Raw genomic sequence first — 20,398 nt, 5'->3', positions numbered from 1 at the left:
TCTTCTGAAGCGGCGTTAGAATTCCTTTCGTCTTAACCGAAGCTTTAAGGCAAAACCGGAAGGCTGCATTCTCTCAATCCTTCAGTTGAAAAGTGAATTTGTTTTATTTACACCTGACAAAAATTCAGTTCCAAATGGAAATTCTTTACTGCTTCCTTTCCTGGCGCATCTGAAAAGCTTTACTTCTTTCAAGAAATGATCACCAGCTGTTTCCTCATTGCTGAAAGTCGCGGAAGCAGCTGGGAGCGGCCAGAAGAAGCAAACAACAACAACAGGTATATATCAGTTCGTTTCCATGTCTTAAATGGCTTAATGGTTGTGTTGGTCAGGTATTTTAGGGTGTTTAGGGTCAGCAAGTTCTCTTTTCTACCGACATGCAAGCCAAAATATTTCTGTAAGAAGCAGTGCAGATATTGACACGTACTGGTGAAAGAAACGCTGGCGGCAACGGGATGAACATTTATCAGTTGCTGTATCTCGTTCCATTGCTTTGCCTAATCATCAAGTAGACTGGAGCGATCGTGGAATGGTTATCATTGGAAACTATCTCTAAAACGTAACTTAAACACTCTCAGATATGAATCGCAAGCGAAGCAAGTAAGGCGGGCTTGTCCGGGATTTGAACCCGGGACCTCTCGCACCCAAAGCGAGAATCATACCCCTAGACCAACAAGCCGGCTGAGCGCGCTTTTTGGCATTCTCCTAGGCAGTATGGCTGCTATTGCCGCAAGATTTGCATTGTGTGTTTCAAAGCAAAATTTCTCGAAGGAATGCACTTCTAAAGAAATCAAGGGCTTCTCAGAGGCGCAAGGAACTTTGGATTCTTTTGTTTCTGACATACGTGACAATTAAATGTTCTGAAAACTGCAGAAAATCAATTCCACATTCCAAACGCTGGCAGAGTTGCGAAATTCAGCGCAAAGAAACATTTCACACTAACGCATAAAATCAATCTTCACGGATCCTTGAAACTCATTGAGGTTTATTTCCAGCCCAAATCTGAAGGGGTACTCTTCTGAAACGGCGTTAGAATTCCTTTCGTCTTAACCGAAGCTTTAAAGCAAATGCCGGAAGGCTGCATTCTCTCAATCCTTCAGTTGAAAAGTGAATTTGTTTTATTTACACCTGACAAAATTCAGTTCCAAATGGAAATTCTTTACTGCTTCCTTTCCTGGCCGCATACGAAAAGCTTTACTTCTTTCAAGAAATGATCACCAGCTGTTCCTAATTGCTGAAAGTGCGGAAGCAGCTGAAGGAGCGGCAAGAAGAAGAAAACAACAACAATAGATATATATCAGTTCGTTTCCATGTCTTAAATGGCTTAATGGTTGTGTTGGTCAGGTATTTTAGGGTGTTTAGTGTCAGCAAGTTCTCTTTTCTACCGACATGCAAGCCAAAATATTTCTGTAAGAAGCAGTGCAGATATTGGCACGTACTGGTGAAAGGAACGCCGGCAGCGGGATGAACATTGATCAGTTGCTGTATCTCGTTCCATTGCTCTGCCTAATCATCAAGTAGACTGGAGCAGTGCGTGGAATGGTTAGCATTGGAAACTATCTCTAAAACGTAACTGAAACACTCTCAGATATGAATCGCAAGCGAAGAAAGTAAGACGGGCTTGTCCGGGATTTGAACCGGGACCTCACGCACCGGCGAGAATCATACCCCTAGACCAACAAGCCAACATCGAGCTGCGGGGCCTGACCGGCAGTGTTTTAAAACTTAAGGTTCAAATGACGGATGTTTTACCTCTGGAATTGGACCGCTGAAAGTAGAAATCAATTATCCCATCAGAGAATTGTCTTCCTTTGTGTGAAGCTTTACACTGCTTTCAGCAAAAATCGCCAAAGTTTTCCTTCAAGTTCTAGGCAGCAGCGGCAAGAAGAACAGATGAAGCTATTTTCAATCATTCCAGGTAAGGAATCGTTTTGTGCCGTTTCACCAAGGAAAAGCGGTTCTTTAGGAAGAACCCTACCAGGAAAGGCAGCAATGGGAAGAGGAGCTCCTTTAAGGTTGTCGCTTTTGAGCGGGTGCGTTTTCTTCTCAGCTGCATCTGGTAAGCGAGACGTGGGAGCAACGTCTTTCTTAAGCCATTCAGAAGCTTCATGGGGGGATTCCCACCATTTCGGAAGAGGCAAACTGCAAAGGATCAAGCAAAGACGGGCTTGTCCGGGATTTGAACCGGGACCTCTCGCACCCTAAGCGAGAATCATACCCTAGACCAACAAGCCAGCACATGTGGAACACTTTTAATGTCCCACTTAGGGTTTGGAATTTTAATTCTCATCACCCATTTCAAGGTTCATTTTTCATGGCTTTACAGGATACACTTGAAGACAACGGTTGCCTACAATCTGCGTGTTGAGTGGCGCAATGATTCCCGTTGGGTTAAGGCCAATTTGGGTAGTGGAAGCGCAAAACAGAGGCAAACTATTATAGGTCGACAACCGTTTTGCATGTCGCTCAGACTTTGCCCGGTAATGCAAAGAACGCAACCGAGTTGAAGCACTAGGACAAGAGTTAACGTGGGTAAATGAAGGAGGGCTTGTCCGGGATTTGAACCCGGGACCTCTCGCACCCAAAGCGAGAATCATACCCCTAGACCAACAAGCCGGCTGAGCGCGCGCCTTCTTGGCATTCTCCTAGGCAGTATGGCTGCTATTGCCGCAAGATTTGCATTGTGTGTTTCAAAGCAAAATTTCTCGAAGGAATGTACTTCTAAAGAAATCAAGGGCTTCTCAGAGGCGCAAGGAACTTTGGATTCTTTTGTTTCTGACATACGTGACAATTAAATGTTCTGAAAACTGCAGAAAATCAATTCCACATTCCAAATGCTGGCAGAGTTGCGAAATTAAGCAAAAGAAACATTTCAGACTAACGCATGAAATAAATCTTAGCGGATCCTTGAAACTCATTGAGGTTTATTTCCAGCCCAAATCTGAAGGGGTACTCTTCTGAAACGGCGTTAGAATTCCTTTCGTCTTAACCGAAGCTTTAAGGCAAAAGCCCGTAAGGCTGCATTCTCTCAATCCTTCAGTTGAAAAGTGAATTTGTTTTATTTACACCTGACAAAAATTCAGTTCCAAATGGAAATTCTTTACTGCTTCCTTTCCTGGCCGCATACGAAAAGCTTTACTTCTTTCAAGAAATGATCACCAGCTGTTTCCTCATTGCTGAAAGTGCGGAAGCAGCTGACGGAGCGGCCAGAAGAAGCAAACAACAACAACAGGTATATATCAGTTCGTTTCCATGTCTTAAATGGCTTAATGGTTGTGTTGGTCAGGTATTTTAGGGTGTTTAGGGTCAGCAAGTTCTCTTTTCTACCGACATGCAAGCCAAAATATTTCTGTAAGAAGCAGTGCAGATATTGACACGTACTGGTGAAAGAAACGCTGACGGCAACGGGATGAACATTTATCAGTTGCTGTATCTCGTTCCATTGCTTTGCCTAATCATCAAGTAGACTGGAACGATCGTGGAATGGTTATCATTGGAAACTATCTCTAAAACGTAACTTAAACACTCTCAGATATGAATCGCAAACGAAGCAAGTAAGACGGGCTTGTCCGGGATTTGAACCCGGGACCTCTCGCACCCAAAGCGAGAATCATACCCCTAGACCAACAAGCCGGCTGGCGCGCTTTTGGCATTCTCCTAGGCAGTATGGCTGCTATTGCCGCAAGATTTGCATTGTGTGTTTCAAAGCAAAATTTCTCGAAGGAATGCACTTCTAAAGAAATCAAGGGCTTCTCAGAGGCGCAAGGAACTTTGGGTTCTTTTTGTTTCTGACATACGTGACAATTAAATGTTCTGAAAACTGTAGAAAATCAATTCCACATTCCAAACGCTGGCAGAGTTGCGAAATTCAGCGCAAAGAAACATTTCACACTAACGCATAAAATCAATCTTCACGGATCCTTGAAACTCATTGAGGTTTATTTCCAGCCCAAATCTGAAGGGGTACTCTTCTGAAACGGCGTTAGAATTCCTTTCGTCTTAACCGAAGCTTTAAAGCAAATGCCGGAAGGCTGCATTCTCTCAATCCTTCAGTTGAAAAGTGAATTTGTTTTATTTACACCTGACAAAAATTCAGTTCTAAATGGAAATTCTTTACTGCTTCCTTTCCTGGCCGCATACGAAAAGCTTTACTTCTTTCAAGAAATGATCACCAGCTGTTCCTAATTGCTGAAAGTGCGGAAGCAGCTGAAGGAGCGGCAAGAAGAAGAAAACAACAACAATAGATATATATCAGTTCGTTTCCATGTCTTAAATGGCTTAATGGTTGTGTTGGTCAGGTATTTTAGGGTGTTTAGTGTCAGCAAGTTCTCTTTTCTACCGACATGCAAGCCAAAATATTTCTGTAAGAAGCAGTGCAGATATTGGCACGTACTGGTGAAAGGAACGCCGACGGCAGCGGGATGAACATTGATCAGTTGCTGTATCTCGTTCCATTGCTCTGCCTAATCATCAAGTAGACTGGAGCGTGCGTGGAATGGTTAGCATTGGAAACTATCTCTAAAACGTAACTGAAACACTCTCAGATATGAATCGCAAACGAAGAAAGTAAGACGGGCTTGTCCGGGATTTGAACCCGGGACCTCACGCACCCGAAGCGAGAATCATACCCCTAGACCAACAAGCCAACATCGAGCTGGGGGGGCCTGACCGGCAGTGTTTTAAAACTTAAGGTTCGTACGGATGTTTTACCTCTGGAATTGGACCGCTGAAAGTAGAAATCAATTATCCCATCAGAGAATTGTCTTCCTTTGTGTGAAGCTTTACACTGCTTTCAGCAAAATCGCCAAAGTTTTCCTTCAAGTTCTAGGCAGCAGCGGCAAGAAGAACAGATGAAGCTATTTTCAATCATTCCAGGTAAGGAATCGTTTTGTGCCGTTTCACCAAGGAAAAGCGGTTCTTTAGGAAGAACCCTACCAGGAAAGGCAGCAATGGGAAGAGGAGCTCCTTTAAGGTTGTCGCTTTTGAGCGGGTGCGTTTTCTTCTCAGCTGCATCTGGTAAGCGAGGCGTGCAACAACGTCTTTCTTAAGCCATTCAGAAGCTTCATGGGGATTCCCACCATTTCGGAAGAGGCAAACTGCAAAGGATCAAGCAAAGACGGGCTTGTCCGGGATTTGAACCCGGGACCTCTCGCACCCTAAGCGAGAATCATACCCCTAGACCAACAAGCCAGCACATGTGGAACACTTTTAATGTCCCACTTAGGGTTTGGAATTTTAATTCTCATCACCCATTTCAAGAGTTCATTTTTCATGGCTTTACAGGATACACTTGAAGACAACGGTTGCCTACAATCTGCGTGTTGAGTGGCGCAATGATTCCCGTTGGGTTAAGGCCAATTTGGGTAGTGGAAGCGCAAAACAGAGGCAAACTATTATAGGTCGACAACCGTTTTGCATGTCGCTCAGACTTTGCCCGGTAATGCAAAGAACGCAACCGAGTTGAAGCACTAGGACAAGAGTTAACGTGGGTAAATGAAGGAGGGCTTGTCCGGGATTTGAACCCGGGACCTCTCGCACCCAAAGCGAGAATCATACCCCTAGACCAACAAGCCGGCTGCGTGTGCGCTTTCTTGGCATTCTCCTAGGCAGTATGGCTGCTATTGCCGCAAGATTTGCATTGTGTGTTTCAAAGCAAAATTTCTCGAAGGAATGTACTTCTAAAGAAATCAAGGGCTTCTCAGAGGCGCAAGGAACTTTGGATTCTTTTGTTTCTGACATACGTGACAATTAAATGTTCTGAAAACTGCAGAAAATCAATTCCACATTCCAAATGCTGGCAGAGTTGCGAAATTAAGCGCAAAGAAACATTTCAGACTAACGCATGAAATAAATCTTAGCGGATCCTTGAAACTCATTGAGGTTTATTTCCAGCCCAAATCTGAAGGGGTACTCTTCTGAAACGGCGTTAGAATTCCTTTCGTCTTAACCGAAGCTTTAAGGCAAAAACCCGGAAGGCTGCATTCTCTCAATCCTTCAGTTGAAAAGTGAATTTGTTTTATTTACACCTGACAAAATTCAGTTCCAAATGGAAATTCTTTACTGCTTCCTTTCCTGGCCGCATACGAAAAGCTTTACTTCTTTCAAGAAATGATCACCAGCTGTTTCCTCATTGCTGAAAGTGCGGAAGCAGCTGACGGAGCGGCCAGAAGAAGCAAACAACAACAACAGGTATATATCAGTTCGTTTCCATGTCTTAAATGGCTTAATGGTTGTGTTGGTCAGGTATTTTAGGGTGTTTAGGGTCAGCAAGTTCTCTTTTCTACCGACATGCAAGCCAAAATATTTCTGTAAGAAGCAGTGCAGATATTGACACGTACTGGTGAAAGAAACGCTGACGCAACGGGATGAACATTTATCAGTTGCTGTATCTCGTTCCATTGCTTTGCCTAATCATCAAGTAGACTGGAACGATACGTGGAATGGTTATCATTGGAAACTATCTCTAAAACGTAACTTAAACACTCTCAGATATGAATCGCAAACGAAGCAAGTAAGACGGGCTTGTCCGGGATTTGAACCCGGGACCTCTCGCACCCAAAGCGAGAATCATACCCCTAGACCAACAAGCCGGCTGAGCGCGCCTTTTTGGCATTCTCCTAGGCAGTATGGCTGCTATTGCCGCAAGATTTGCATTGTGTGTTTCAAAGCAAAATTTCTCGAAGGAATGCACTTCTAAAGAAATCAAGGGCTTCTCAGAGGCGCAAGGAACTTTGGGTTCTTTTGTTTCTGACATACGTGACAATTAAATGTTCTGAAAACTGCAGAAAATCAATTCCACATTCCAAATGCTGGCAGAGTTGCGAAATTAAGCGCAAAGAAACATTTCAGACTAACGCATGAAATAAATCTTAGCGGATCCTTGAAACTCATTGAGGTTTATTTCCAGCCCAAATCTGAAGGGGTACTCTTCTGAAACGGCGTTAGAATTCCTTTCGTCTTAACCGAAGCTTTAAGGCAAAAACCCGGAAGGCTGCATTCTCTCAATCCTTCAGTTGAAAAGTGAATTTGTTTTATTTACACCTGACAAAAATTCAGTTCCAAATGGAAATTCTTTACTGCTTCCTTTCCTGGCCGCATACGAAAAGCTTTACTTCTTTCAAGAAATGATCACCAGCTGTTTCCTCATTGCTGAAAGTGCGGAAGCAGCTGACGGAGCGGCCAGAAGAAGCAAACAACAACAACAGGTATATATCAGTTCGTTTCCATGTCTTAAATGGCTTAATGGTTGTGTTGGTCAGGTATTTTAGGGTGTTTAGGGTCAGCAAGTTCTCTTTTCTACCGACATGCAAGCCAAAATATTTCTGTAAGAAGCAGTGCAGATATTGACACGTACTGGTGAAAGAAACGCCGACGGCAACGGGATGAACATTTATCAGTTGCTGTATCTCGTTCCATTGCTTTGCCTAATCATCAAGTAGACTGGAACGATCGTGGAATGGTTATCATTGGAAACTATCTCTAAAACGTAACTTAAACACTCTCAGATATGAATCGCAAACGAAGCAAGTAAGACGGGCTTGTCCGGGATTTGAACCGGACCTCCTCGCACCCAAAGCGAGAATCATACCCCTAGACCAACAAGCGGCTGAGCGCGCTTTTGGCATTCTCCTAGGCAGTATGGCTGCTATTGCCGCAAGATTTGCATTGTGTGTTTCAAAGCAAAATTTCTCGAAGGAATGCACTTCTAAAGAAATCAAGGGCTTCTCAGAGGCGCAAGGAACTTTGGATTCTTTTGTTTTCTGACATACGTGACAATTAAATGTTCTGAAAACTGTAGAAAATCAATTCCACATTCCAAATGCTGGCAGAGTTGAAATTCAGCGCAAAGAAACATTTCACACTAACGCATAAAATCAATCTTCACGGATCCTTGAAACTCATTGAGGTTTATTTCCAGCCCAAATCTGAAGGGGTACTCTTCTGAAACGGCGTTAGAATTCCTTTCGTCTTAACCGAAGCTTTAAAGCAAATGCCCGGAAGGCTGCATTCTCTCAATCCTTCAGTTGAAAAGTGAATTTGTTTTATTTACACCTGACAAAAATTCAGTTCTAAATGGAAATTCTTTACTGCTTCCTTTCCTGGCCGCATACGAAAAGCTTTACTTCTTTCAAGAAATGATCACCAGCTGTTCCCTAATTGCTGAAAGTGCGGAAGCAGCTGAAGGAGCGGCAGAAGAAGAAAACAACAACAATAGATATATATCAGTTCGTTTCCATGTCTTAAATGGCTTAATGGTTGTGTTGGTCAGGTATTTTAGGGTGTTTAGTGTCAGCAAGTTCTCTTTTCTACCGACATGCAAGCCAAAATATTTCTGTAAGAAGCAGTGCAGATATTGGCACGTACTGGTGAAAGGAACGCCGACGGCAGCGGGATGAACATTGATCAGTTGCTGTATCTCGTTCCATTGCTCTGCCTAATCATCAAGTAGACTGGAACGGTGCGTGGAATGGTTAGCATTGGAAACTATCTCTAAAACGTAACTGAAACACTCTCAGATATGAATCGCAAACGAAGAAAGTAAGACGGGCTTGTCCGGGATTTGAACCCGGGACCTCACGCACCGAAGCGAGAATCATACCCCTAGACCAACAAGCCAACATCGAGCTGTGGGGGGCCTGACCGGCAGTGTTTTAAAACTTAAGGTTCATACGGATGTTTTACCTCTGGAATTGGACCGCTGAAAGTAGAAATCAATTATCCCATCAGAGAATTGTCTTCCTTTGTGTGAAGCTTTACACTGCTTTCAGCAAAATCGCCAAAGTTTTCCTTCAAGTTCTAGGCAGCAGCGGCAAGAAGAACAGATGAAGCTATTTTCAATCATTCCAGGTAAGGAATCGTTTTGTGCCGTTTCACCAAGGAAAAGCGGTTCTTTAGGAAGAACCCTACCAGGAAAGGCAGCAATGGGAAGAGGAGCTCCTTTAAGGTTGTCGCTTTTGAACGGGTGCGTTTTCTTCTCAGCTGCATCTGGTAAGCGAGGCGGGAGCAACGTCTTTCTTAAGCCATTCAGAAGCTTCATGGGGATTCCCACCATTTCGGAAGAGGCAAACTGCAAAGGATCAAGCAAAGACGGGCTTGTCCGGGATTTGAACCCGGGACCTCTCGCACCCTAAGCGAGAATCATACCCCTAGACCAACAAGCCAGCACATGTGGAACACTTTTAATGTCCCACTTAGGGTTTGGAATTTTAATTCTCATCACCCATTTCAAGAGTTCATTTTTCATGGCTTTACAGGATACACTTGAAGACAACGGTTGCCTACAATCTGCGTGTTGAGTGGCGCAATGATTCCCGTTGGGTTAAGGCCAATTTGGGTAGTGGAAGCGCAAAACAGAGGCAAACTATTATAGGTCGACAACCGTTTTGCATGTCGCTCAGACTTTGCCCGGTAATGCAAAGAACGCAACCGAGTTGAAGCACTAGGACAAGAGTTAACGTGGGTAAATGAAGGAGGGCTTGTCCGGGATTTGAACCCGGGACCTCTCGCACCCAAAGCGAGAATCATACCCCTAGACCAACAAGCCGGCTGGCGCCGCGCTTTCTTGGCATTCTCCTAGGCAGTATGGCTGCTATTGCCGCAAGATTTGCATTGTGTGTTTCAAAGCAAAATTTCTCGAAGGAATGTACTTCTAAAGAAATCAAGGGCTTCTCAGAGGCAAGGAACTTTGGATTCTTTTGTTTCTGACATACGTGACAATTAAATGTTCTGAAAACTGCAGAAAATCAATTCCACATTCCAAATGCTGGCAGAGTTGCGAAATTAAGCGCAAAGAAACATTTCAGACTAACGCATGAAATAAATCTTAGCGGATCCTTGAAACTCATTGAGGTTTATTTCCAGCCCAAATCTGAAGGGGTACTCTTCTGAAACGGCGTTAGAATTCCTTTCGTCTTAACCGAAGCTTTAAGGCAAAAACCCGGAAGGCTGCATTCTCTCAATCCTTCAGTTGAAAAGTGAATTTGTTTTATTTACACCTGACAAAAATTCAGTTCCAAATGGAAATTCTTTACTGCTTCCTTTCCTGGCCGCATACGAAAAGCTTTACTTCTTTCAAGAAATGATCACCAGCTGTTTCCTCATTGCTGAAAGTGCGGAAGCAGCTGACGGAGCGCCAGAAGAAGCAAACAACAACAACAGGTATATATCAGTTCGTTTCCATGTCTTAAATGGCTTAATGGTTGTGTTGGTCAGGTATTTTAGGGTGTTTAGGGTCAGCAAGTTCTCTTTTCTACCGACATGCAAGCCAAAATATTTCTGTAAGAAGCAGTGCAGATATTGACACGTACTGGTGAAAGAAACGCCGACGGCAACGGGATGAACATTTATCAGTTGCTGTATCTCGTTCCATTGCTTTGCCTAATCATCAAGTAGACTGGAACGATCGTGGAATGGTTATCATTGGAAACTATCTCTAAAACGTAACTTAAACACTCTCAGATATGAATCGCAAACGAAGCAAGTAAGACGGGCTTGTCCGGGATTTGAACCCGGGACCTCTCGCACCCAAAGCGAGAATCATACCCTAGACCAACAAGCCGGCTGAGCGCGCTTTTGGCATTCTCCTAGGCAGTATGGCTGCTATTGCCGCAAGATTTGCATTGTGTGTTTCAAAGCAAAATTTCTCGAAGGAATGCACTTCTAAAGAAATCAAGGGCTTCTCAGAGGCGCAAGGAACTTTGGGTTCTTTTTGTTTCTGACATACGTGACAATTAAATGTTCTGAAAACTGTAGAAAATCAATTCCACATTCCAAACGCTGGCAGAGTTGCGAAATTCAGCGCAAAGAAACATTTCACACTAACGCATAAAATCAATCTTCACGGATCCTTGAAACTCATTGAGGTTTATTTCCAGCCCAAATCTGAAGGGGTACTCTTCTGAAACGGCGTTAGAATTCCTTTCGTCTTAACCGAAGCTTTAAAGCAAATGCCCGGAAGGCTGCATTCTCTCAATCCTTCAGTTGAAAAGTGAATTTGTTTTATTTACACCTGACAAAAATTCAGTTCTAAATGGAAATTCTTTACTGCTTCCTTTCCTGGCCGCATACGAAAAGCTTTACTTCTTTCAAGAAATGATCACCAGCTGTTCCCTAATTGCTGAAAGTGCGGAAGCAGCTGAAGGAGCGGCAAGAAGAAGAAAACAACAACAATAGATATATATCAGTTCGTTTCCATGTCTTAAATGGCTTAATGGTTGTGTTGGTCAGGTATTTTAGGGTGTTTAGTGTCAGCAAGTTCTCTTTTCTACCGACATGCAAGCCAAAATATTTCTGTAAGAAGCAGTGCAGATATTGGCACGTACTGGTGAAAGGAACGCCGACGGCAGCGGGATGAACATTGATCAGTTGCTGTATCTCGTTCCATTGCTCTGCCTAATCATCAAGTAGACTGGAACGGTACGTGGAATGGTTAGCATTGGAAACTATCTCTAAAACGTAACTGAAACACTCTCAGATATGAATCGCAAACGAAGAAAGTAAGACGGGCTTGTCCGGGATTTGAACCCGGGACCTCACGCCCGGCGAGAATCATACCCCTAGACCAACAAGCCAACATCGAGCTGCGGGGCCTGACCGGCAGTGTTTTAAAACTTAAGGTTCGTACGGATGTTTTACCTCTGGAATTGGACCGCTGAAAGTAGAAATCAATTATCCCATCAGAGAATTGTCTTCCTTTGTGTGAAGCTTTACACTGCTTTCAGCAAAAATCGCCAAAGTTTTCCTTCAAGTTCTAGGCAGCAGCGGCAAGAAGAACAGATGAAGCTATTTTCAATCATTCCAGGTAAGGAATCGTTTTGTGCCGTTTCACCAAGGAAAAGCGGTTCTTTAGGAAGAACCCTACCAGGAAAGGCAGCAATGGGAAGAGGAGCTCCTTTAAGGTTGTCGCTTTTGAACGGGTGCGTTTTCTTCTCAGCTGCATCTGGTAAGCGAGGCGTGGAGCAACGCGTCTTTCTTAAGCCATTCAGAAGCTTCATGGGGGGATTCCCACCATTTCCGGAAGAGGCAAACTGCAAAGGATCAAGCAAAGACGGGCTTGTCCGGGATTTGAACCCGGGACCTCTCGCACCCTAAGCGAGAATCATACCCCTAGACCAACAAGCCAGCACATGTGGAACACTTTTAATGTCCCACTTAGGGTTTGGAATTTTAATTCTCATCACCCATTTCAAGAGTTCATTTTTCATGGCTTTACAGGATACACTTGAAGACAACGGTTGCCTACAATCTGCGTGTTGAGTGGCGCAATGATTCCCGTTGGGTTAAGGCCAATTTGGGTAGTGGAAGCGCAAAACAGAGGCAAACTATTATAGGTCGACAACCGTTTTGCATGTCGCTCAGACTTTGCCCGGTAATGCAAAGAACGCAACCGAGTTGAAGCACTAGGACAAGAGTTAACGTGGGTAAATGAAGGAGGGCTTGTCCGGGATTTGAACCCGGGACCTCTCGCACCCAAAGCGAGAATCATACCCCTAGACCAACAAGCCGGCTGAGCGCGCCTTCTTGGCATTCTCCTAGGCAGTATGGCTGCTATTGCCGCAAGATTTGCATTGTGTGTTTCAAAGCAAAATTTCTCGAAGGAATGTACTTCTAAAGAAATCAAGGGCTTCTCAGAGGCGCAAGGAACTTTGGATTCTTTTGTTTCTGACATACGTGACAATTAAATGTTCTGAAAACTGCAGAAAATCAATTCCACATTCCAAATGCTGGCAGAGTTGCGAAATTAAGCGCAAAGAAACATTTCAGACTAACGCATGAAATAAATCTTAGCGGATCCTTGAAACTCATTGAGGTTTATTTCCAGCCCAAATCTGAAGGGGTACTCTTCTGAAACGGCGTTAGAATTCCTTTCGTCTTAACCGAAGCTTTAAGGCAAAACCGGAAGGCTGCATTCTCTCAATCCTTCAGTTGAAAAGTGAATTTGTTTTATTTACACCTGACAAAAATTCAGTTCCAAATGGAAATTCTTTACTGCTTCCTTTCCTGGCCGCATACGAAAAGCTTTACTTCTTTCAAGAAATGATCACCAGCTGTTTCCTCATTGCTGAAAGTGCGGAAGCAGCTGACGGAGCGCCAGAAGAAGCAAACAACAACAACAGGTATATATCAGTTCGTTTCCATGTCTTAAATGGCTTAATGGTTGTGTTGGTCAGGTATTTTAGGGTGTTTAGGGTCAGCAAGTTCTCTTTTCTACCGACATGCAAGCCAAAATATTTCTGTAAGAAGCAGTGCAGATATTGACACGTACTGGTGAAAGAAACGCTGACGGCAACGGGATGAACATTTATCAGTTGCTGTATCTCGTTCCATTGCTTTGCCTAATCATCAAGTAGACTGGAACGATCGTGGAATGGTTAGCATTGGAAACTATCTCTAAAACGTAACTTAAACACTCTCAGATATGAATCGCAAACGAAGCAAGTAAGACGGGCTTGTCCGGGATTTGAACCCGGGACCTCTCGCACCCAAAGCGAGAATCATACCCCTAGACCAACAAGCCGGCTGAGCGCGCCTTTTTGGCATTCTCCTAGGCAGTATGGCTGCTATTGCCGCAAGATTTGCATTGTGTGTTTCAAAGCAAAATTTCTCGAAGGAATGCACTTCTAAAGAAATCAAGGGCTTCTCAGAGGCGCAAGGAACTTTGGGTTCTTTTTGTTTCTGACATACGTGACAATTAAATGTTCTGAAAACTGTAGAAAATCAATTCCACATTCCAAACGCTGGCAGAGTTGCGAAATTCAGCGCAAAGAAACATTTCACACTAACGCATAAAATCAATCTTCACGGATCCTTGAAACTCATTGAGGTTTATTTCCAGCCCAAATCTGAAGGGGTACTCTTCTGAAACGGCGTTAGAATTCCTTTCGTCTTAACCGAAGCTTTAAAGCAAATGCCCGGAAGGCTGCATTCTCTCAATCCTTCAGTTGAAAAGTGAATTTGTTTTATTTACACCTGACAAAAATTCAGTTCTAAATGGAAATTCTTTACTGCTTCCTTTCCTGGCCGCATACGAAAAGCTTTACTTCTTTCAAGAAATGATCACCAGCTGTTCCCTAATTGCTGAAAGTGCGGAAGCAGCTGAAGGAGCGGCAAGAAGAAAACAACAACAATAGATATATATCAGTTCGTTTCCATGTCTTAAATGGCTTAATGGTTGTGTTGGTCAGGTATTTTAGGGTGTTTAGTGTCAGCAAGTTCTCTTTTCTACCGACATGCAAGCCAAAATATTTCTGTAAGAAGCAGTGCAGATATTGGCACGTACTGGTGAAAGGAACGCCGACGGCAGCGGGATGAACATTGATCAGTTGCTGTATCTCGTTCCATTGCTCTGCCTAATCATCAAGTAGACTGGAACGGTGCGTGGAATGGTTAGCATTGGAAACTATCTCTAAAACGTAACTGAAACACTCTCAGATATGAATCGCAAACGAAGAAAGTAAGACGGGCTTGTCCGGGATTTGAACCCGGGACCTCACGCACCGGCGAGAATCATACCCCTAGACCAACAAGCCAACATCGAGCTGCGGGGCCTGACCGGCAGTGTTTTAAAACTTAAGGTTCGTACGGATGTTTTACCTCTGGAATTGGACCGCTGAAAGTAGAAATCAATTATCCCATCAGAGAATTGTCTTCCTTTGTGTGAAGCTTTACACTGCTTTCAGCAAAATCGCCAAAGTTTTCCTTCAAGTTCTAGGCAGCAGCGGCAAGAAGAACAGATGAAGCTATTTTCAATCATTCCAGGTAAGGAATCGTTTTGTGCCGTTTCACCAAGGAAAAGCGGTTCTTTAGGAAGAACCCTACCAGGAAAGGCAGCAATGGGAAGAGGAGCTCCTTTAAGGTTGTCGCTTTTGAGCGGGTGCGTTTTCTTCTCAGCTGCATCTGGTAAGCGAGGCGTGAGCAACGTCTTTCTTAAGCCATTCAGAAGCTTCATGGGGATTCCCACCATTTCGGAAGAGGCAAACTGCAAAGGATCAAGCAAAGACGGGCTTGTCCGGGATTTGAACCCGGGACCTCTCGCACCCTAAGCGAGAATCATACCCTAGACCAACAAGCCAGCACATGTGGAACACTTTTAATGTCCCACTTAGGGTTTGGAATTTTAATTCTCATCACCCATTTCAAGAGTTCATTTTTCATGGCTTTACAGGATACACTTGAAGACAACGGTTGCCTACAATCTGCGTGTTGAGTGGCGCAATGATTCCCGTTGGGTTAAGGCCAATTTGGGTAGTGGAAGCGCAAAACAGAGGCAAACTATTATAGGTCGACAACCGTTTTGCATGTCGCTCAGACTTTGCCCGGTAATGCAAAGAACGCAACCGAGTTGAAGCACTAGGACAAGAGTTAACGTGGGTAAATGAAGGAGGGCTTGTCCGGGATTTGAACCCGGGACCTCTCGCACCCAAAGCGAGAATCATACCCCTAGACCAACAAGCCGGCTGAGCGCGCGCTTTCTTGGCATTCTCCTAGGCAGTATGGCTGCTATTGCCGCAAGATTTGCATTGTGTGTTTCAAAGCAAAATTTCTCGAAGGAATGTACTTCTAAAGAAATCAAGGGCTTCTCAGAGGCGCAAGGAACTTTGGATTCTTTTGTTTCTGACATACGTGACAATTAAATGTTCTGAAAACTGCAGAAAATCAATTCCACATTCCAAATGCTGGCAGAGTTGCGAAATTAAGCGCAAAGAAACATTTCAGACTAACGCATGAAATAAATCTTAGCGGATCCTTGAAACTCATTGAGGTTTATTTCCAGCCCAAATCTGAAGGGGTACTCTTCTGAAACGGCGTTAGAATTCCTTTCGTCTTAACCGAAGCTTTAAGGCAAAAACCCGGAAGGCTGCATTCTCTCAATCCTTCAGTTGAAAAGTGAATTTGTTTTATTTACACCTGACAAAAATTCAGTTCCAAATGGAAATTCTTTACTGCTTCCTTTCCTGGCCGCATACGAAAAGCTTTACTTCTTTCAAGAAATGATCACCAGCTGTTTCCTCATTGCTGAAAGTGCGGAAGCAGCTGACGGAGCGCCAGAAGAAGCAAACAACAACAACAGGTATATATCAGTTCGTTTCCATGTCTTAAATGGCTTAATGGTTGTGTTGGTCAGGTATTTTAGGGTGTTTAGGGTCAGCAAGTTCTCTTTTCTACCGACATGCAAGCCAAAATATTTCTGTAAGAAGCAGTGCAGATATTGACACGTACTGGTGAAAGAAACGCCGACGGCAACGGGATGAACATTTATCAGTTGCTGTATCTCGTTCCATTGCTTTGCCTAATCATCAAGTAGACTGGAACGATACGTGGAATGGTTATCATTGGAAACTATCTCTAAAACGTAACTTAAACACTCTCAGATATGAATCGCAAACGAAGCAAGTAAGACGGGCTTGTCCGGGATTTGAACCCGGGACCTCTCGCACCCAAAGCGAGAATCATACCCCTAGACCAACAAGCCGGCTGAGCGCGCCTTCTTGGCATTCTCCTAGGCAGTATGGCTGCTATTGCCGCAAGATTTGCATTGTGTGTTTCAAAGCAAAATTTCTCGAAGGAATGCACTTCTAAAGAAATCAAGGGCTTCTCAGAGGCGCAAGGAACTTTGGGTTCTTTTTGTTTCTGACATACGTGACAATTAAATGTTCTGAAAACTGCAGAAAATCAATTCCACATTCCAAATGCTGGCAGAGTTGCGAAATTCAGCGCAAAGAAACATTTCACACTAACGCATGAAATAAATCTTCAGCGGATCCTTGAAACTCATTGAGGTTTATTTCCAGCCCAAATCTGAAGGGGTACTCTTCTGAAACGGCGTTAGAATTCCTTTCGTCTTAACCGAAGCTTTAAAGCAAATGCCCGGAAGGCTGCATTCTCTCAATCCTTCAGTTGAAAAGTGAATTTGTTTTATTTACACCTGACAAAAATTCAGTTCTAAATGGAAATTCTTTACTGCTTCCTTTCCTGGCCGCATACGAAAAGCTTTACTTCTTTCAAGAAATGATCACCAGCTGTTCCCTAATTGCTGAAAGTGCGGAAGCAGCTGAAGGAGCGGCAAGAAGAAGAAAACAACAACAATAGATATATATCAGTTCGTTTCCATGTCTTAAATGGCTTAATGGTTGTGTTGGTCAGGTATTTTAGGGTGTTTAGTGTCAGCAAGTTCTCTTTTCTACCGACATGCAAGCCAAAATATTTCTGTAAGAAGCAGTGCAGATATTGGCACGTACTGGTGAAAGGAACGCCGACGGCAGCGGGATGAACATTGATCAGTTGCTGTATCTCGTTCCATTGCTCTGCCTAATCATCAAGTAGACTGGAACGTGCGTGGAATGGTTAGCATTGGAAACTATCTCTAAAACGTAACTGAAACACTCTCAGATATGAATCGCAAACGAAGAAAGTAAGACGGGCTTGTCCGGGATTTGAACCCGGGACCTCACGCACCCGAAGCGAGAATCATACCCCTAGACCAACAAGCCAACATCGAGCTGCGGGGGGCCTGACCGGCAGTGTTTTAAAACTTAAGGTTAAATGCGGATGTTTTACCTCTGGAATTGGACCGCTGAAAGTAGAAATCAATTATCCCATCAGAGAATTGTCTTCCTTTGTGTGAAGCTTTACACTGCTTTCAGCAAAAATCGCCAAAGTTTTCCTTCAAGTTCTAGGCAGCAGCGGCAAGAAGAACAGATGAAGCTATTTTCAATCATTCCAGGTAAGGAATCGTTTTGTGCCGTTTCACCAAGGAAAAGCGGTTCTTTAGGAAGAACCCTACCAGGAAAGGCAGCAATGGGAAGAGGAGCTCCTTTAAGGTTGTCGCTTTTGAGCGGGTGCGTTTTCTTCTCAGCTGCATCTGGTAAGCGAGACGTGGGAGCAACGTCTTTCTTAAGCCATTCAGAAGCTTCATGGGGGGATTCCCACCATTTCGGAAGAGGCAAACTGCAAAGGATCAAGCAAAGACGGGCTTGTCCGGGATTTGAACCGGACCTCTCGCACCCTAAGCGAGAATCATACCCTAGACCAACAAGCCAGCACATGTGGAACACTTTTAATGTCCCACTTAGGGTTTGGAATTTTAATTCTCATCACCCATTTCAAGAGTTCATTTTTCATGGCTTTACAGGATACACTTGAAGACAACGGTTGCCTACAATCTGCGTGTTGAGTGGCGCAATGATTCCCGTTGGGTTAAGGCCAATTTGGGTAGTGGAAGCGCCAAAACAGAGGCAAACTATTATAGGTCGACAACCGTTTTGCATGTCGCTCAGACTTTGCCCGGTAATGCAAAGAACGCAACCGAGTTGAAGCACTAGGACAAGAGTTAACGTGGGTAAATGAAGGAGGGCTTGTCCGGGATTTGAACCCGGGACCTCTCGCACCCAAAGCGAGAATCATACCCCTAGACCAACAAGCCGGCTGGCGCGCTTCTTGGCATTCTCCTAGGCAGTATGGCTGCTATTGCCGCAAGATTTGCATTGTGTGTTTCAAAGCAAAATTTCTCGAAGGAATGTACTTCTAAAGAAATCAAGGGCTTCTCAGAGGCGCAAGGAACTTTGGATTCTTTTGTTTCTGACATACGTGACAATTAAATGTTCTGAAAACTGCAGAAAATCAATTCCACATTCCAAATGCTGGCAGAGTTGCGAAATTAAGCGCAAAGAAACATTTCAGACTAACGCATGAAATAAATCTTAGCGGATCCTTGAAACTCATTGAGGTTTATTTCCAGCCCAAATCTGAAGGGGTACTCTTCTGAAGCGGCGTTAGAATTCCTTTCGTCTTAACCGAAGCTTTAAGGCAAAAACCCGGAAGGCTGCATTCTCTCAATCCTTCAGTTGAAAAGTGAATTTGTTTTATTTACACCTGACAAAATTCAGTTCCAAATGGAAATTCTTTACTGCTTCCTTTCCTGGCCGCATACGAAAAGCTTTACTTCTTTCAAGAAATGATCACCAGCTGTTTCCTCATTGCTGAAAGTGCGGAAGCAGCTGACGGAGCGGCCAGAAGAAGCAAACAACAACAACAGGTATATATCAGTTCGTTTCCATGTCTTAAATGGCTTAATGGTTGTGTTGGTCAGGTATTTTAGGGTGTTTAGGGTCAGCAAGTTCTCTTTTCTACCGACATGCAAGCCAAAATATTTCTGTAAGAAGCAGTGCAGATATTGACACGTACTGGTGAAAGAAACGCTGACGGCAACGGGATGAACATTTATCAGTTGCTGTATCTCGTTCCATTGCTTTGCCTAATCATCAAGTAGACTGGAGCGATCGTGGAATGGTTAGCATTGGAAACTATCTCTAAAACGTAACTTAAACACTCTCAGATATGAATCAAGCGAAGCAAGTAAGGCGGGCTTGTCCGGGATTTGAACCGGGACCTCTCACCCAAAGCGAGAATCATACCCCTAGACCAACAAGCCGGCTGGCTGCGCGCTTTTGGCATTCTCCTAGGCAGTATGGCTGCTATTGCCGCAAGATTTGCATTGTGTGTTTCAAAGCAAAATTTCTCGAAGGAATGCACTTCTAAAGAAATCAAGGGCTTCTCAGAGGCGCAAGGAACTTTGGGTTCTTTTTGTTTCTGACATACGTGACAATTAAATGTTCTGAAAACTGCAGAAAATCAATTCCACATTCCAAATGCTGGCAGAGTTGCGAAATTCAGCGCAAAGAAACATTTCAGACTAACGCATGAAATAAATCTTCACGGATCCTTGAAACTCATTGAGGTTTATTTCCAGCCCAAATCTGAAGGGGTACTCTTCTGAAACGGCGTTAGAATTCCTTTCGTCTTAACCGAAGCTTTAAAGCAAATGCCGGAAGGCTGCATTCTCTCAATCCTTCAGTTGAAAAGTGAATTTGTTTTATTTACACCTGACAAAAATTCAGTTCTAAATGGAAATTCTTTACTGCTTCCTTTCCTGGCCGCATACTGAAAAGCTTTACTTCTTTCAAGAAATGATCACCAGCTGTTCCTAATTGCTGAAAGTGCGGAAGCAGCTGAAGGAGCGCAAGAAGAAGAAAACAACAACAATAGATATATATCAGTTCGTTTCCATGTCTTAAATGGCTTAATGGTTGTGTTGGTCAGGTATTTTAGGGTGTTTAGTGTCAGCAAGTTCTCTTTTCTACCGACATGCAAGCCAAAATATTTCTGTAAGAAGCAGTGCAGATATTGACACGTGGTGGTGAAAGAACCGACGGCAGCGGGATGAACATTGATCAGTTGCTGTATCTCGTTCCATTGCTCTGCCTAATCATCAAGTAGACTGGAGCGTGCGTGGAATGGTTAGCATTGGAAACTATCTCTAAAACGTAACTGAAACACTCTCAGATATGAATCGCAAACGAAGAAAGTAAGACGGGCTTGTCCGGGATTTGAACCGGGACCTCAC

At 43.7% G+C, this 20,398-nt stretch overlaps 18 non-coding genes across 18 annotated transcripts; all 18 read right to left on the bottom strand.

The window, feature by feature from the left end:
- Positions 1 to 604: 604 nt before the first annotated feature.
- On the bottom strand, positions 605 to 676 carry trnap-ugg. Its single transcript has one exon. It is a non-coding gene; the product is annotated as a tRNA-Pro (tRNA).
- Positions 677 to 2,541: 1,865 nt separating this feature from the next.
- Positions 2,542 to 2,613, bottom strand: trnap-ugg. The gene has a single exon. It is a non-coding gene; the product is annotated as a tRNA-Pro (tRNA).
- Positions 2,614 to 3,558: 945 nt separating this feature from the next.
- trnap-ugg lies at positions 3,559 to 3,630 on the bottom strand. Its single transcript has one exon. It is a non-coding gene; the product is annotated as a tRNA-Pro (tRNA).
- A 940-nt stretch (positions 3,631 to 4,570) lies between these two features.
- On the bottom strand, positions 4,571 to 4,642 carry trnap-cgg. Its single transcript has one exon. It is a non-coding gene; the product is annotated as a tRNA-Pro (tRNA).
- A 473-nt stretch (positions 4,643 to 5,115) lies between these two features.
- On the bottom strand, positions 5,116 to 5,187 carry trnap-agg. The gene has a single exon. It is a non-coding gene; the product is annotated as a tRNA-Pro (tRNA).
- A 311-nt stretch (positions 5,188 to 5,498) lies between these two features.
- trnap-ugg lies at positions 5,499 to 5,570 on the bottom strand. The gene has a single exon. It is a non-coding gene; the product is annotated as a tRNA-Pro (tRNA).
- A 945-nt stretch (positions 5,571 to 6,515) lies between these two features.
- Positions 6,516 to 6,587, bottom strand: trnap-ugg. The gene has a single exon. It is a non-coding gene; the product is annotated as a tRNA-Pro (tRNA).
- A 2,499-nt stretch (positions 6,588 to 9,086) lies between these two features.
- Positions 9,087 to 9,158, bottom strand: trnap-agg. Its single transcript has one exon. It is a non-coding gene; the product is annotated as a tRNA-Pro (tRNA).
- A 311-nt stretch (positions 9,159 to 9,469) lies between these two features.
- Positions 9,470 to 9,541, bottom strand: trnap-ugg. The gene has a single exon. It is a non-coding gene; the product is annotated as a tRNA-Pro (tRNA).
- A 943-nt stretch (positions 9,542 to 10,484) lies between these two features.
- On the bottom strand, positions 10,485 to 10,555 carry trnap-ugg. The gene has a single exon. It is a non-coding gene; the product is annotated as a tRNA-Pro (tRNA).
- Positions 10,556 to 12,045: 1,490 nt separating this feature from the next.
- On the bottom strand, positions 12,046 to 12,117 carry trnap-agg. The gene has a single exon. It is a non-coding gene; the product is annotated as a tRNA-Pro (tRNA).
- A 311-nt stretch (positions 12,118 to 12,428) lies between these two features.
- Positions 12,429 to 12,500, bottom strand: trnap-ugg. Its single transcript has one exon. It is a non-coding gene; the product is annotated as a tRNA-Pro (tRNA).
- A 941-nt stretch (positions 12,501 to 13,441) lies between these two features.
- Positions 13,442 to 13,513, bottom strand: trnap-ugg. Its single transcript has one exon. It is a non-coding gene; the product is annotated as a tRNA-Pro (tRNA).
- A 1,483-nt stretch (positions 13,514 to 14,996) lies between these two features.
- trnap-agg lies at positions 14,997 to 15,067 on the bottom strand. The gene has a single exon. It is a non-coding gene; the product is annotated as a tRNA-Pro (tRNA).
- A 311-nt stretch (positions 15,068 to 15,378) lies between these two features.
- trnap-ugg lies at positions 15,379 to 15,450 on the bottom strand. Its single transcript has one exon. It is a non-coding gene; the product is annotated as a tRNA-Pro (tRNA).
- Positions 15,451 to 16,396: 946 nt separating this feature from the next.
- trnap-ugg lies at positions 16,397 to 16,468 on the bottom strand. Its single transcript has one exon. It is a non-coding gene; the product is annotated as a tRNA-Pro (tRNA).
- A 946-nt stretch (positions 16,469 to 17,414) lies between these two features.
- On the bottom strand, positions 17,415 to 17,486 carry trnap-cgg. Its single transcript has one exon. It is a non-coding gene; the product is annotated as a tRNA-Pro (tRNA).
- Positions 17,487 to 18,346: 860 nt separating this feature from the next.
- trnap-ugg lies at positions 18,347 to 18,418 on the bottom strand. Its single transcript has one exon. It is a non-coding gene; the product is annotated as a tRNA-Pro (tRNA).
- Positions 18,419 to 20,398: the final 1,980 nt, after the last annotated feature.

Source organism: Polypterus senegalus, unplaced genomic scaffold (assembly GCF_016835505.1).
Source record: "Polypterus senegalus isolate Bchr_013 unplaced genomic scaffold, ASM1683550v1 scaffold_239, whole genome shotgun sequence".
Taxonomy (NCBI): domain Eukaryota; kingdom Metazoa; phylum Chordata; class Cladistia; order Polypteriformes; family Polypteridae; genus Polypterus; species Polypterus senegalus.
The sequence above is the reverse complement of the archived record's forward strand: the minus strand, read 5'-3'. Positions and strand labels throughout refer to the sequence as shown.